This window comes from Palaemon carinicauda, chromosome 41 (assembly GCF_036898095.1).
Source record: "Palaemon carinicauda isolate YSFRI2023 chromosome 41, ASM3689809v2, whole genome shotgun sequence".
Classification (NCBI taxonomy): Eukaryota; Metazoa; Arthropoda; class Malacostraca; order Decapoda; family Palaemonidae; genus Palaemon; species Palaemon carinicauda.
The window spans coordinates 11,403,389-11,416,834 of NC_090765.1; the positions used below are offsets into that span (position 1 = coordinate 11,403,389).

A 13,446-nucleotide genomic window follows, 5' to 3' on the forward strand; every position below is an offset into this window, starting at 1 on the left:
TGCATATATATGATATATATATATATATATATATATATATATATATATATATATATACATATATATATATATATATATATATATATATATATATATATATTATATATATATATATATACACACACACACACACACACACACACACACACATACACACACACATATATATATATATATATATATATATATATATATATATATATATGTCCTAATCCTTGTATGCGCGATCACTAAACTGTTATAAGTGACGTGTCCCTAGAATCATGTGATGTGTTTGACAGTATATTTCTATCACAGTGGAGAATTCCACAAAAGCTAACAATTCAGCACATTGGAGCAACATTGCATCTTACTTGCAGAGGGTTAGTCAGTACCATTAGCAATCAGTAGACAAGGAAATCACAAGAGAGTATCGGCTGTACACACTATATTCACGAACCTTTTTGTAATATAGTGAAAAAAAAAACCATGTCCGATGTCTCATTATCCGTTGACATGGGACATATTGGTGTCAGGTGTGGGATAATGTCCTAATCCTTGTATGCAAAATATATGTTTTATATAGTGAGTTTAATGAAATTTTTAAGAGTACTATGAGTGTCATAAATTGGAGGGCGCGATCACTGAACTCTTGTTATAAGTGACGTGTCCCTAGAATCATAAGGTGATGCTTTTGACAGTATATTTCCATCACGGTGGAGAATTCCACAAAAGCTAACAATTCAGCATGCTGTTGAAGCAACATTGCATCTTACTTGCAGAGGGTTAGTCAGTACCATTCGAGCGATCAGTAGACAAGGTACTCAACTGAGAGTATCGGCTGTACACAGTGTATTCACGAACCTTATTATAATAAAGTGAAAAAACCCATGTTCCGATGTCTCATTATCCGTTGACATGGGAGACACACACATATATATATATACATATATATATATATATATATATATATATATATATATATATATATATATATATATATATATATATATATATATATATTTTCAGGTGTCTGGCCAGGGCTGCGCCCCTAATAAAGCCCCAATCTCTTCTCCTTTCCTAGGGGTCTTGCCGTAAGGTCCTATATTCTTCTTCCCAGCTGGTTCCCATTTTTATATGGGGTCGCTGTTACGGATGAGCCGTTTCCATCTTTTTCTATTCTGCGCTTCTGTCTCATCAATCCCCTTTTCCTGTAGGTCTCCTATCACACAGTCCCTCCATCTCTTTCTTGGTCTCCCTCTTCTTCTTCCCTGAACCTCCAACTCCATAGTATGTCTCCCAACGTGGTCCCCCTCTCTCCTCATCAGGTATCCATACCATCTCAGCCTCCCTTCCTGCACTTTCTTTGATATTTCTACCACCTTTGTCAACCCCCTTATGTAGTCATTTTTTATCTGATCCTCTCTTGGCATCCCAGACATCCACCTAAGCATTCTCATTTCTGCTACATCCATCTTCTTCTCCACTGTCTTCCTCATGCTTGCTGTTTCCGTTCCAAACAGCATTGCTGTTCTTACCACTGTCTTATGAAATTTTCCTTTTAACCTCAGTGGTATTCTTTGGTCACAAAGAACTCCTGAGGCTGCTCTCCAGTTGTTCCAGCCTGCCTGTACCCGATGTTTAACTTCATCTTCCATACCTCCTTCAGCGTTAACAAAGGATCCCTAATACTTAAACTTATCAACTATCTTTATCTGTTCTCCCCAAAGATGAATACTTTCTCTATCATCCCCCTCACTGGTGGTAGATATATATTCTGTCTTAGAACCACTTTTTCTCATTCCTCTGTCCCCCAGTACTTGCCTCCACCTTTCCAATTTCATTTCCAGATCTTCCCTGCTCTCTACACACAGAACAATATCATATGCATACAATATGTTCCATGGTACTGCCTCCCTTACCTCTTCTATTAAAACGTCCATCACTATGTTAAAGATAAATGGGCTCAGAGCTGACGTAAGGTCCTATATTAACAGACGAAAAAAAAAACCTTAAACAATAGTAAAAGTTTCTCAGCAACCGCAAGGAGTTAAGAGGTGTTCTTGGGCTCATTGGAAAGGTCTCGAGGTCCCACAACGTATAGTGGGTGTGGCGATGGGCGTACCCCTCCCTATAAGGGGTAGGGACACAAAAACCGTAAAATAAGGGGTAGGCGTATCTTGGGAACTACACAGAGTTAAGAGATGTTCTTAAGCTCATTGGAAAGTTCTCGATGTCCTGAGACTTAGAGGGGTGTGAAAATAGGCATACCCCTCCTTATATGGGGTAGGGACGCGAAAACCGTTAATTACGGGGTATGTGTATCTCAGCAACCACAGGGAGTTAAGAGGTTTTCTTGGGCTTTTTGGAAAGGTCTCGAGGTCCTGAGTATGGCGTTGGGGAAGATCCGTGGACTATGTCAAGGTATAAGGGACAGGACGTGAAAATAAGGTGTTTGTGTAAGTCAGGAACTAAGAGGAGTTAAGACGTGGGATTTGCGTAAATCAGGAACTACGAGGAGTTAAGAGGTGTTCTTTGGCTCGTTGGAAAGGTCTCGAGGTCATGAGTATGGTAGTGGGGGGAGATATGAGTGCACTTCACCAAGGTATAAGGGATAGGATGCAAAAATAAGGGGTATGTGTATTTCAGGAGTTACGAGGAGTAATGCGGTGTTCTTGCTCTCGTTGGAAAGGTCTCGAGGTCCTGTGTATGGCAATGGCTGAGATAAGTGAACTACGCCAAGGTATAAGGGATAAGGACACGATGTCGCAAAAATAAGGGGTATGCGTATCTCGGCAACCACAAGGAGTAAAGAGGTGGTCTTGGGCTCGTTGCAAAGGTCCCGAGGTCCTAAGTATGGTAGTGGAGGAGATGAGTGCACTATGTCAAGGTATAAGGGACAGGATTGGAAAATAAGGGGTAAGCGTATCTCAGGAACCACAAAGAATTAAGAGGTGTTCTTGGGCTCGTTGGAAAGGTCTACAAAGGGTCATTGTAGATAGAACCCGACCCAATCTTAGCCACCTTTTCGAGGCGGTGATCCTTAAACAGCGTTTTGGGTGATATATATATATATATATATATATATATATATATATATATATATATATATATATATATATACATATATATATATATATATATATATATATATATATATATATATATATATATATATATATATATATCTAAGCCATTTCCCCTGGTATGGTAACACCAGGCAAAAAGGAGGCACTGGTATATTCATACTTCAATGGTTGAACAGTAAAAATTCCACAACAGTTGCTTCATATCCGTACAGAGAAAGTTCACCAGCACGACCCCACACCGCGTTAATCTACTATCCACTAAATATCTGCAAAGCCTGTTGTAATGAGCCCTATCTTTCTACATATTGAGATAAATTTTTACCCTTTATAGCACCAACTTACCCCAGACCAAATGCTCTGGCCAATCTTTTACAGTCGCTAGCCTTTTTACCTCTTCTATTTAACACCAAATTTCCAATTTATCATTACCTCGGACATTGCACAGTTAATTACAAAAGCTTAAACCTCTTTTTCCAGCCAAACAAGTAGTTCTCCAGCCTACACACCTTAACACCGGCTTCTATATTGATTCAATTACAAGCTTTCTAGGTCTAAGCATGAATTACACGCTCTTTTTTCATATTGCTTTGCTAACTGCTTCATTACAAATACTTGATATGCACACTCTCTTCATGTGTAATGCCAAAACGACTAGAGCAGCTCATCGATAGTGCTAAAATTGCATTTTCACGGACAGCGGTTTCAACCAGACGTACAATCAGTCAAGAAATGGCAATTGGTATTGGCTCTTTAGGCACCGCTCCCTTCAAAGTAAAAGAAGCGTTATGGAAAAAGTAATATTCATGCGCGTGCGCACACACACACACACACACACACACACACACACACACACATATATATATATATATATATATATATATATATATATATATATATATATATGTATATATACAAATATATACTCAAAGCACATACACACATCATGAGAAATCCCTAAAAAAGCTTTCTGCGATAAAAAAGAAAGAAAAAAAAGTAGATGAAGATGAAGTATTTGGTGGACAAACTCATAGCAAGCTGTTCTTTCAACCTCAACAATGGAGAATGAACATCCTTCCATTCAAGTCCTTCATCGTCATTTGGATAAAGGAATAAAAGGGGCACGCATCCTGGTAAACCTCATTACTGCCCCCTCCTCTCCCCCACCCAAAAAATAAGGCTCCTAATAACCGTTTCAGTTTCGAGAAATCCCTTTGAAATCATCACAGGTGGTCGAAAGGAGTTCTCATTCCCGTATCTTCTTACGTTTAGAATTCCTCCGAACCAGAAGTATTCCTTTGTCACCCGGGGAAAGAAAGAAGGCGGATTAAGACTGTTACAAAAAATCCTCAACAAAAACATCGGCTCTTTTGGATGTTCATTTAGGTGAAAACATCTTTCTATATGGCGTGATAATCTCCTGTGACGCTCGTCTTCAATGGTTGGATGGGTAATAATAACAAGTGAAGAGTACCCTTACAAAAAGCGCTCTTAAGAGCCAAAATCTCATTGAAGAAGCTCTACCAAACAACCTCCATTGACAAGGAGGTAATGATGCTTTGCATCCTCTATCGGCAGTCATATTGTACAGCTTTTATCCATCCTCAGTTTATGTTTGCGAACGCTTCAATAGCGGATAAAAAAGGAAACTACAAAAATAAAGTATTATATTTTTTTCCCCCATCACCTGGCAGGAACCTTCAGACGGCCTTGTGTCCAATGTCAGATTCTTGGGAAAGAATCATTTTCCTTCATGTACCGGGGTAATTTGAGACTTGCAGTTACCCAGGCTATGAACGACAATCAGTATCAAAGGTTACTACGTCAGTAAGTCATACAATTAGTGAATAACTGGAAGACTGAATAATGTTTTTTTTTTTTTTCTGTTATTGAAAAAAAAAATAGGGGTACGGAATGTAGTCGAGGGCGTAACATGTCCATCTTGCTCAGCAATGGATGTTAATTACATATTGCAAAAAGCAGAAAGGTCCTTGAGAAATCACAATATCAAAACTATTTCTAATCAAGACGTAGAATATCATAGTTTTATGTAAATCATGATTCAAGCCAATATAATTTTGTTGTTGCTCAAACACATTACAGTAGGAATAATATAATTCACCTCAGTGTGTTCTTTGTAAATGAGGTGTTTTGGTCATATAAATCTACATCACTAAAATTGAGAGAGAGAGAGAGAGAGAGAGAGAGAGAGAGAGAGAGAGAGAGAGAGAGAGAGAGAGAGAGAGAGAGAGAGAACAACTCTCAGGTGACCTTTCTTCCACCGAAATTTTAATGCATTTGCGATTTCGTATTGTAGATTTCCAATGTTCATGAGTAAAGTTCATTTCAATAGATTTAAACTCCTTAGAGATTTGAATTACTGTAGTATGAGATGTTCTCAGAATCCAATCTCGTCCGCAGAAATTTTAAATTAAATAGTTTACTAAATATTGCCATCATAATAATAAATGCCCTTCCCTAAACTCTTTTACTCAGTTCCCTTTCGTCCAGCTGTGTGATTTACTTTAATTTTTCCCAATTCAAATCATTTCAGAATAATGTTCTTACAACCAAATGCAATTTATATCGTTCAAAGATACATTAAAATAATACGGTCAGAACTTAATGGAAAATAAAATGTCAGTTTTAAGGGAAAGAAACCAAAGTCACAGAAAATATTATTGACCAGGTGCATTAAAACCCAAAGAAGAAAATAAAGGAATATCTAAAGTGAATAAAGTACAGGCATAATTCAATTGGTATTTTGAGGCTTTGTTACATTTGGCGGTTATCAGAGAAGCAGAGTTGAGATGAATGACACAAAATTGGAATAAGTTCATGAAAAAATGAGTGAGTTTGTTGGAGATGTGAGGAGGGCAAGTAATAAGTCTAAGTACATAAAGAGACAAGGAGTTAATGGAATTAGAATTGCAATTCATATGTTACAATATAGCGGTGCTTACGTGATTGAGTGGCTAACGAGGACCGGCCAAAGTAGTTCTGGAGGCAAAGATTCCGGATATACTGTATATTGTATAAAAGAAATTACTGCTCCAATAGGTAAACATAAAGGTAAGAGAGGTGAAACTTAGATAGAGCACGTGTTAAATTAAGAATTTAAGAGGACCGAAGGACTGATTGGTACAAAGCAGTATGCTTAAAGCACACGAGGCAGTTTTAACGAAGAATCATAAGATAGAATCGATATAGATGCAATGTGGTTTTATAAATGAAGAAAGTTATTTCTTAGAAAATGAGTCTGAAACAAATTTGTCAACTTTAGGACTGTTTAATATCTTTGTGCAAGAAGTTAAAGATAAAAAAAAAGTTGTCAATTCAGAGTGGAACGGATTATGTTTTGCAAATGGTATTACAGTACGGATTATAAATAGTGAAAGATTTTACTCTAGGAGAATAATAAGAATTAATTTGAGAAAGAGTAGGGTACGACAACCAATGAAAAATATAAGGAGAGCGCAATGAATGTTGGTACACACTGAAAGAATGGATCCAGTACGCATGTGAAGGTATTTAGAAATATACCTAATGAATGAAGGCAGAACATGCGGCGCAAGAAAGGTTGTACCGTATTTGCAAAATATTTGAACAGACTTTATGAGCGTTTGTGGATACTACTGTTGGAATATACAAAGGAATTCACGGGTTGTTTCTTATTAATTGAGTTGAAGTTGAATGAAAATAAACGCAGAAATGAAAAGGTGAAAGACGTGGAACTGCATGAATGTGGTTAAAATTTATTGAAACTGAAATTGCTGGATCAGTGCTTTTAAGATAATCTGGATATGTTGAGAGATGGGAAGAAAATATGTGGGGAAAAGTGTGCATAATTCGGAAGTGTCACTGTAGAGGAAAAGTGGAAGTGGTCTAGAGAGTAGTGGATAGTCGGAATAAAAATTATGACAGGAAAAGACTTTAATATCCCGAAAAAGCAAACTGCTTGTAAGATATAGATGAAGAGTGTACTTTGTGTAGGGGTTTTCGATGCATTGTTGATAAGCCTATGTTTGGTGTTATGAAATGACTATGATTTAGCAGATAAAGTAAGAGCATGGGAGTAAGGATTGTTTTCCTCGCAACTATGGAGCATTCTATTGTTTAGGGAGACGGAATCATATTGAAATAAGCATATAAACTCATAAACGATATATATATATATATATATATATATATATATATATATATATATATATATATATATATATATATATATATATATATATATATATATATATATATATATATATGTGTGTGTGTGTGTGTATATATATATATATATATATATATATATATATATATATATATATATATATATATATATATATATATATATATATATATATGAGTGGATGCTTAAATAAAACCAAGAACAAGACCAGAGGAATGATACGGATTGCTAATTTTCCGCCAAATCATCAAAGTTCAGTGGTTTGTACAGTTACATGCATATCTTTTTAATTATTGTTTAATGAAATTCAGGTCAATAAAGGCAGTATGATTTATTGTAAATTTAGCTGCTTGATATGACATATAGGCTACAGTATAGTTTCCTTTATGAATAGCCCTATATCATATTGCTGTTCAGAAAAACAAAATATTATGTAAATGCATAATTTTATCTTCCATTCATTAATCATAATAATAATAATAATAATAATAATAATAATAATAATAATAATAATAATAATAATAATAATGACCTTACAACGACACTCTTCGCCAAATTGGTTTTTACATGCGTACCCAAACTATTTTTTCAAAGTTTCACAACTGTTGCTCCAGGGTGAGGGAAAATGGAGTTCTTCACTACTGTCCAATAACAACAAACCAAATCATTAGCTTACTCTTCGCGATTTTTTAATCATATCTTATATTAATTATCACCATAATTACACATGCAAAACAAATTTATCAGCTTTCATCACTACCAATGAAATGATTACAATAATTATTATTTCTGACTTTTCCCTAAAATCACATAATCTTTATTAATCATTATTTCTTCTTCATGTGATATTCTTAAAAGCAACTGCATTCGTCTCTCGGAATCAGCAGCAAACTTGAAATTTAAAGGCAATCTCCTGGATAACGAGACAACACAAGTTTCTTCACTAGATGACTGTAATGATGTCTGGATAATAATGAAGGATGGACTAGTTTGGATACAAAAAAAATTGATGGATGGGCCGAGAGTCCAACACGGACATGACTGCCTCCGTGTGACAGGGCGGATTCCCTTGCAGCCAAAGAACAGATAAGTAAGCAATTTTACTCCGCTTTCTCTCGTTTCTACTGAATATTGCCAAAGTGTGTGCAAATTCTTGAGGATGGCCGTTCATAACTTGGCTATGAAGCACCAAATCAACTAACTACCAATTACTCAATTATTTGTTACGGGTAGACGAGTAATATACGCATGCATGTATGGGTCTAAGATCCCATGGCAGTGCGAATTCGATATTAAAGGGTATTAGTGGCTTATCTGTAAAATTGTAAATCTCTAGTGTTAGTGATTAGAATATATCACACACACACATATATATATATATATATATATATATATATATATATATATATATATATATATATATATATATATATATATATACACACACACACACACATTTACATGATTGTGTGATGTGTACACGAGTAAGTACCTCTCTATAAGATATAATAGGGGATGATTATGTGAATAACACAAAGATATGATAACGATGGGAAAACTATCGAAAATAATACGGCAATAATGGTTTTCATACATCAAGTCTTCATTTCTATCAAATACGCCAGTAATGTGAATACACTAAAATAAATGATATTTTCTTGTAATCCAGTAACACCTCTTTTCACTCAGTGCATTAATCTTAAAAAAATGGTAATGAACTACAACTACTTCAATCTTTTTTTCTAAATTGTAATAATGATTATAACAATGATAAAAATTGTTATCCGCCTCCGTTGAGTGTCTGTGAAATTGTGCTTATTTTTTACTCTTTCTTAAAACGGAATAAATGTACCGCTACAGAGTAATTATACTCAAGGCAGTGAAAAAGGGCCAATAGGGGCACCTGATTTGAAACGGACTCCCACACCGCCTTATCTCCACAATTCCCGAAATTATTTCTTTTTCTCTATTTACCTATTCTTCCAAGAAAAGCCTGTTCACGACTTTTCTTCTAAGAAATACTTGTTCATGCTGATAAAGAACTGCCTTACCTTGGTAATAATGGTGGTCATATGGCGAGCTTAAAATAGGGAATGGTCCATAGCAAGAGTGTGTGCAAATATCAGTGTATTGTGTCAACGTCTGGCATATGAGCGTGGGAGGGTCCCCGCTCATATGACTTTAGGATTGAGGGAAACCATTATAAAGAAAACACACCTTGAGTTCTATCTCAATGTTGGTGTGAAACAAATGTTCCAATAACTTTAAGATACAATTTTGGAATGCACCAATTTACAGAGAAACATTGAAAATAAGACAGACAGAGGATAGTTGAGTGAGGATGGAGAAAGAAGGCAAGGCAGTGATCTGTGGAGATATGGATAAGTGGATGAATGCATTTAAAAACCAGGTGCCCTCCCATATCGGCCCTTTCTTGCTGTATTGGTATAATCACGGAATCAGAGTTGTATACATATGCCAGCATATTACCAAAAGCTAAATGTCGATAAATAAAAAACTTATAGTTTACAAACACCAATGAAGATAATTTCGGACGCCCTTTGCGAACGATAAATGCAAATAGAACAGGTTTTAAAGCAATGCTAACATTAAACAATATTAAACTTCATAAAATTCACTACAGATTAATCTAATCCAAATATTTCCAACATATCTCATTCATCATTTCTAGTAAAAATATCTGGAATAATCACAGATTTTGTGAGTTGTGTTTTTATAGAGACCCAGAATCATTAAAAAGGAGAAAAGATGTGATACATTATATGGCAGGCAATTACGAATCTGATTTTAATCAATGGTTACACATCATCAGAAAGTCTTATCCATCAAGTTCTCTTGTCAGTCAGCTGATGAGATCTCTCTCTCTCTCTCTCTCTCTCTCTCTCTCTCTCTCTCTCTCTCTCTCTCTCTCTCTCTCTCCTTCTTCTTCTTCTTCTTATGATATAAAGGTGAGCAAATAGCAGCTTGCACCCAAAGTACCCTGAACAACTCAAACTTCGGATCAGATAAGCAAGGAAGTCCAAACCTATTTGCTTGAATATACACAGTTCTTCCACATCCAGGGTTCCTGGGAAATAGTGAATGTCAAGACATACATCAATGAAATGTTCTGAACATTACAAGAGAACTGATATATTAGAAAGCATAATAATAATAAAACGAGGGAAAGAAAGAGGTAGCTAAAGATTCATGAATTTTAGTTATATGACTTCCAAAATTAAATATAACGCTTTCTTAATTTAATAACATCTGTAGATATAATATCTTTGAAACGGGGCAAGCCATACTTTAGTTACGATAAAACGGATAAAGAATGCAACATGCACATTACCAAACTACCTGTGGAGGCTACAAATAAAAAACACTCGGAAGCAATTTTCAGCTCCCTACGCCAAAGGCAATTTAGCCCCTTGCGAAGCCATTAGTCCCCATCGCTCGAGTCCAAATAATAACAAGGGAGCCATACCAAACCATCTCCGTGGTTATTTACCATAATCAGCGACCTTGCATCCTTTCTTTTGTCCTGATAAAGGGAGTCATATTTCTACCCCGACGTCCACCTTCTACCTTTGCATCCCAGGGGTTCATGCAAAGGTGAAAACGATCCACCGTGATCCAGGTAAGGAGAGAGTTTAAATATAATTTCCCATGGTTTTCGACCTTAACGTATAGTGCGTGATAGCAACCTGCTTCTACAAATCAACAAATTTGACATTAAAGACGACACAGTACACGCCTGTCGCTTCTTTTCCGTCCACCCATTTTTCTCGGAGCCATTAACCTCTTTAATTGCACGGCAGCTGAAAGATATTAAACGATGAAGTTGGTTAACCGGAATGGATACCTCTACAATGACTGCGGAATGGTTATGAAATAACGCTACCCAGGTGGACCAGCACTCAGTTTTTTTTATTCTTATCTATCTATTTTTCTTGTGAAGATTTTTTACCCAAACGCGCGTCCGTCTTACGTCCAAGACCTGTCATTAGTAATCGTTCTTTGAGCGAACCCCTGGAGGAATTCAATCAAGGAGGCAGCTGTTAAAAAACCCGGTGTGGAGAATCGATTCTAGTTAGGGTCATGACGTTGGAATTAGTCTCTTTTCTCTGCAATTAGACTAATGGACTAATTTTCTATCACCCAATCAGGAAGGCAGAGCGATACAAAGAGACGAATAGTGGAACTTTTGTTTTACTAGAACATTTCGGAAAAAATGAAAATGAAATAACACGAAAATCATCAAAAATAAAAAAATAAAATAAATAATGATTAAAAGCATTCACAGCAGTATCAATAACAAAAATATATATCAATACAAGTATGCAATGAAAGTAGAGAGAGAGAGAGAGAGAGAGAGAGAGAGAGAGAGAGAGAGAGAGAGAGAGAGAGAGAGAGAGAGAGAGGAAAAATATAGTAGCTGCAGTTCTGTAAAACATCAATGAGGTCTGGCTCGCTTACCGATTGGTTTTCTGATGATCGACGTCAAAAAAGCATTCTTGAAAAATATTACAGAATTAAAAGTGGAACAGTATAATTCTCCCTTTTGCCCCGTGGCAGTGGTCAACAGCCATCACGCATTTTACCTGCAATTTAACAGAAAAATATCATTGTGAGCAACATCGATAGATTAAATGGCAAGGCAATGAAAACAATGTAGCAATCAATGTTCAGTGTTTCGCACTTGAGGATACAAAAGGGCTTCAGGGTGATTGGTTGCAAATTGAAAAGTATGTTTCGATTATGCCGAATTCATCGTAATAATAAAGTGTTTAAAAAAGTATAACTATGTGATAACAAATACTACAACACACAAAGCTAATAATATAGACGATATAAACTATATACAACTATTAAAGATGCAGGGATAAGTATAATAGAAAAACATTTTGAGCATCTGTAGTATTAGGGCTTCAACCGAACGAAAACGTTTGGACGAACTGGAAACGACTAATGAAACTTATACTTGAATGTCTCCTTTCCATATTTCATAAAGATAAGAACTCCTTTCAAAAGGCCTGGGTACATGGAATAATTGCAATTATACATTAATTCTATGAGGACGTTATGAAAGCATAGATTTTTAACTATATTAATATCAATATAATGATAAATAATTTTCTTTGTTTTATCATTAGAGATAAAAAAGATAAAATCACTATTTCGAAGAATGTTTCCAGAAGTTACGATGTGACAGTTTAACTCACTGCTGGAACGCAGTGGTATTGAAAAGTAAATTTTTAGAGGCATAGAAAACATTCAGAATAACCAAAAGGTCACTTTCACTCCAGAAACCAAATAGTAATAAATTTATTAATAGGTAATGGCATTCTATAACTAGTTGATATTTTCAATTGGTCCAGATTATTTGTAAAACCATTACTTTTAACAGTCTGAGAAGGTAAATATATGCAATTTGAATAATATCAAAATACCTGACTCTATATGATCGCTATAACATTCTGTCAGTCATTTGTTCACCAAAATTCTATGATGATTAAATATTTCAGCAATAGTTACACATTGCATACCACAATTCAACCTTCAATCCCAAACTAAACATGTTTATAGAATTTTCATAAAACCAGGTATATCAAAAAGATGAACCGAAAAATAACTAGTAATAATGTAATTTATCTGATTACCAAATAATAAAATAAAAGCCGATATCAATTTAATTACAGGAAAATGTACAAGTGAGTCTTCACAGCAACAGAAACATATTCATTAAATAATGGCACAATACTTAGCAATGAACAAAATTTTAGAAAAGTACTTAAGATGGCAGAATCGGAATGTAAGCTGCGGTACGTGTTATTGTTGACGTATGAGTATAAATATATATATATATATATATATATATATATATATATATATATATATATATATATATATATATATATATATATACAGTATATATATATATATATATATATATATATATATACAGTATATATATATATATATATATATATATATATATATATATATATACTGTATGTATATATATATATATATATATATATATATATATATATATATATATATATATATATATATATACTGTATATATATATATATATATATATATATATATATATATATATACTGTATATATATATATATATATATATATATATATATATATATATATATATATATATATACTGTATATAT

At 34.6% G+C, this 13,446-nt stretch overlaps 1 long non-coding RNA gene across 1 annotated transcript in view; it reads right to left on the reverse strand.

The window, feature by feature from the left end:
• The window catches only part of LOC137632630 (uncharacterized), an 806,964-nt gene that overhangs the window by 511,505 nt on the left and 282,013 nt on the right, over positions 1 to 13,446 (reverse strand). Inside the window, exon 4 of the long non-coding RNA XR_011042067.1 lies at positions 11,731 to 11,855. This is a non-coding gene — a long non-coding RNA (uncharacterized lncRNA). The remainder of the gene's footprint in view (positions 1 to 11,730; positions 11,856 to 13,446) is intronic.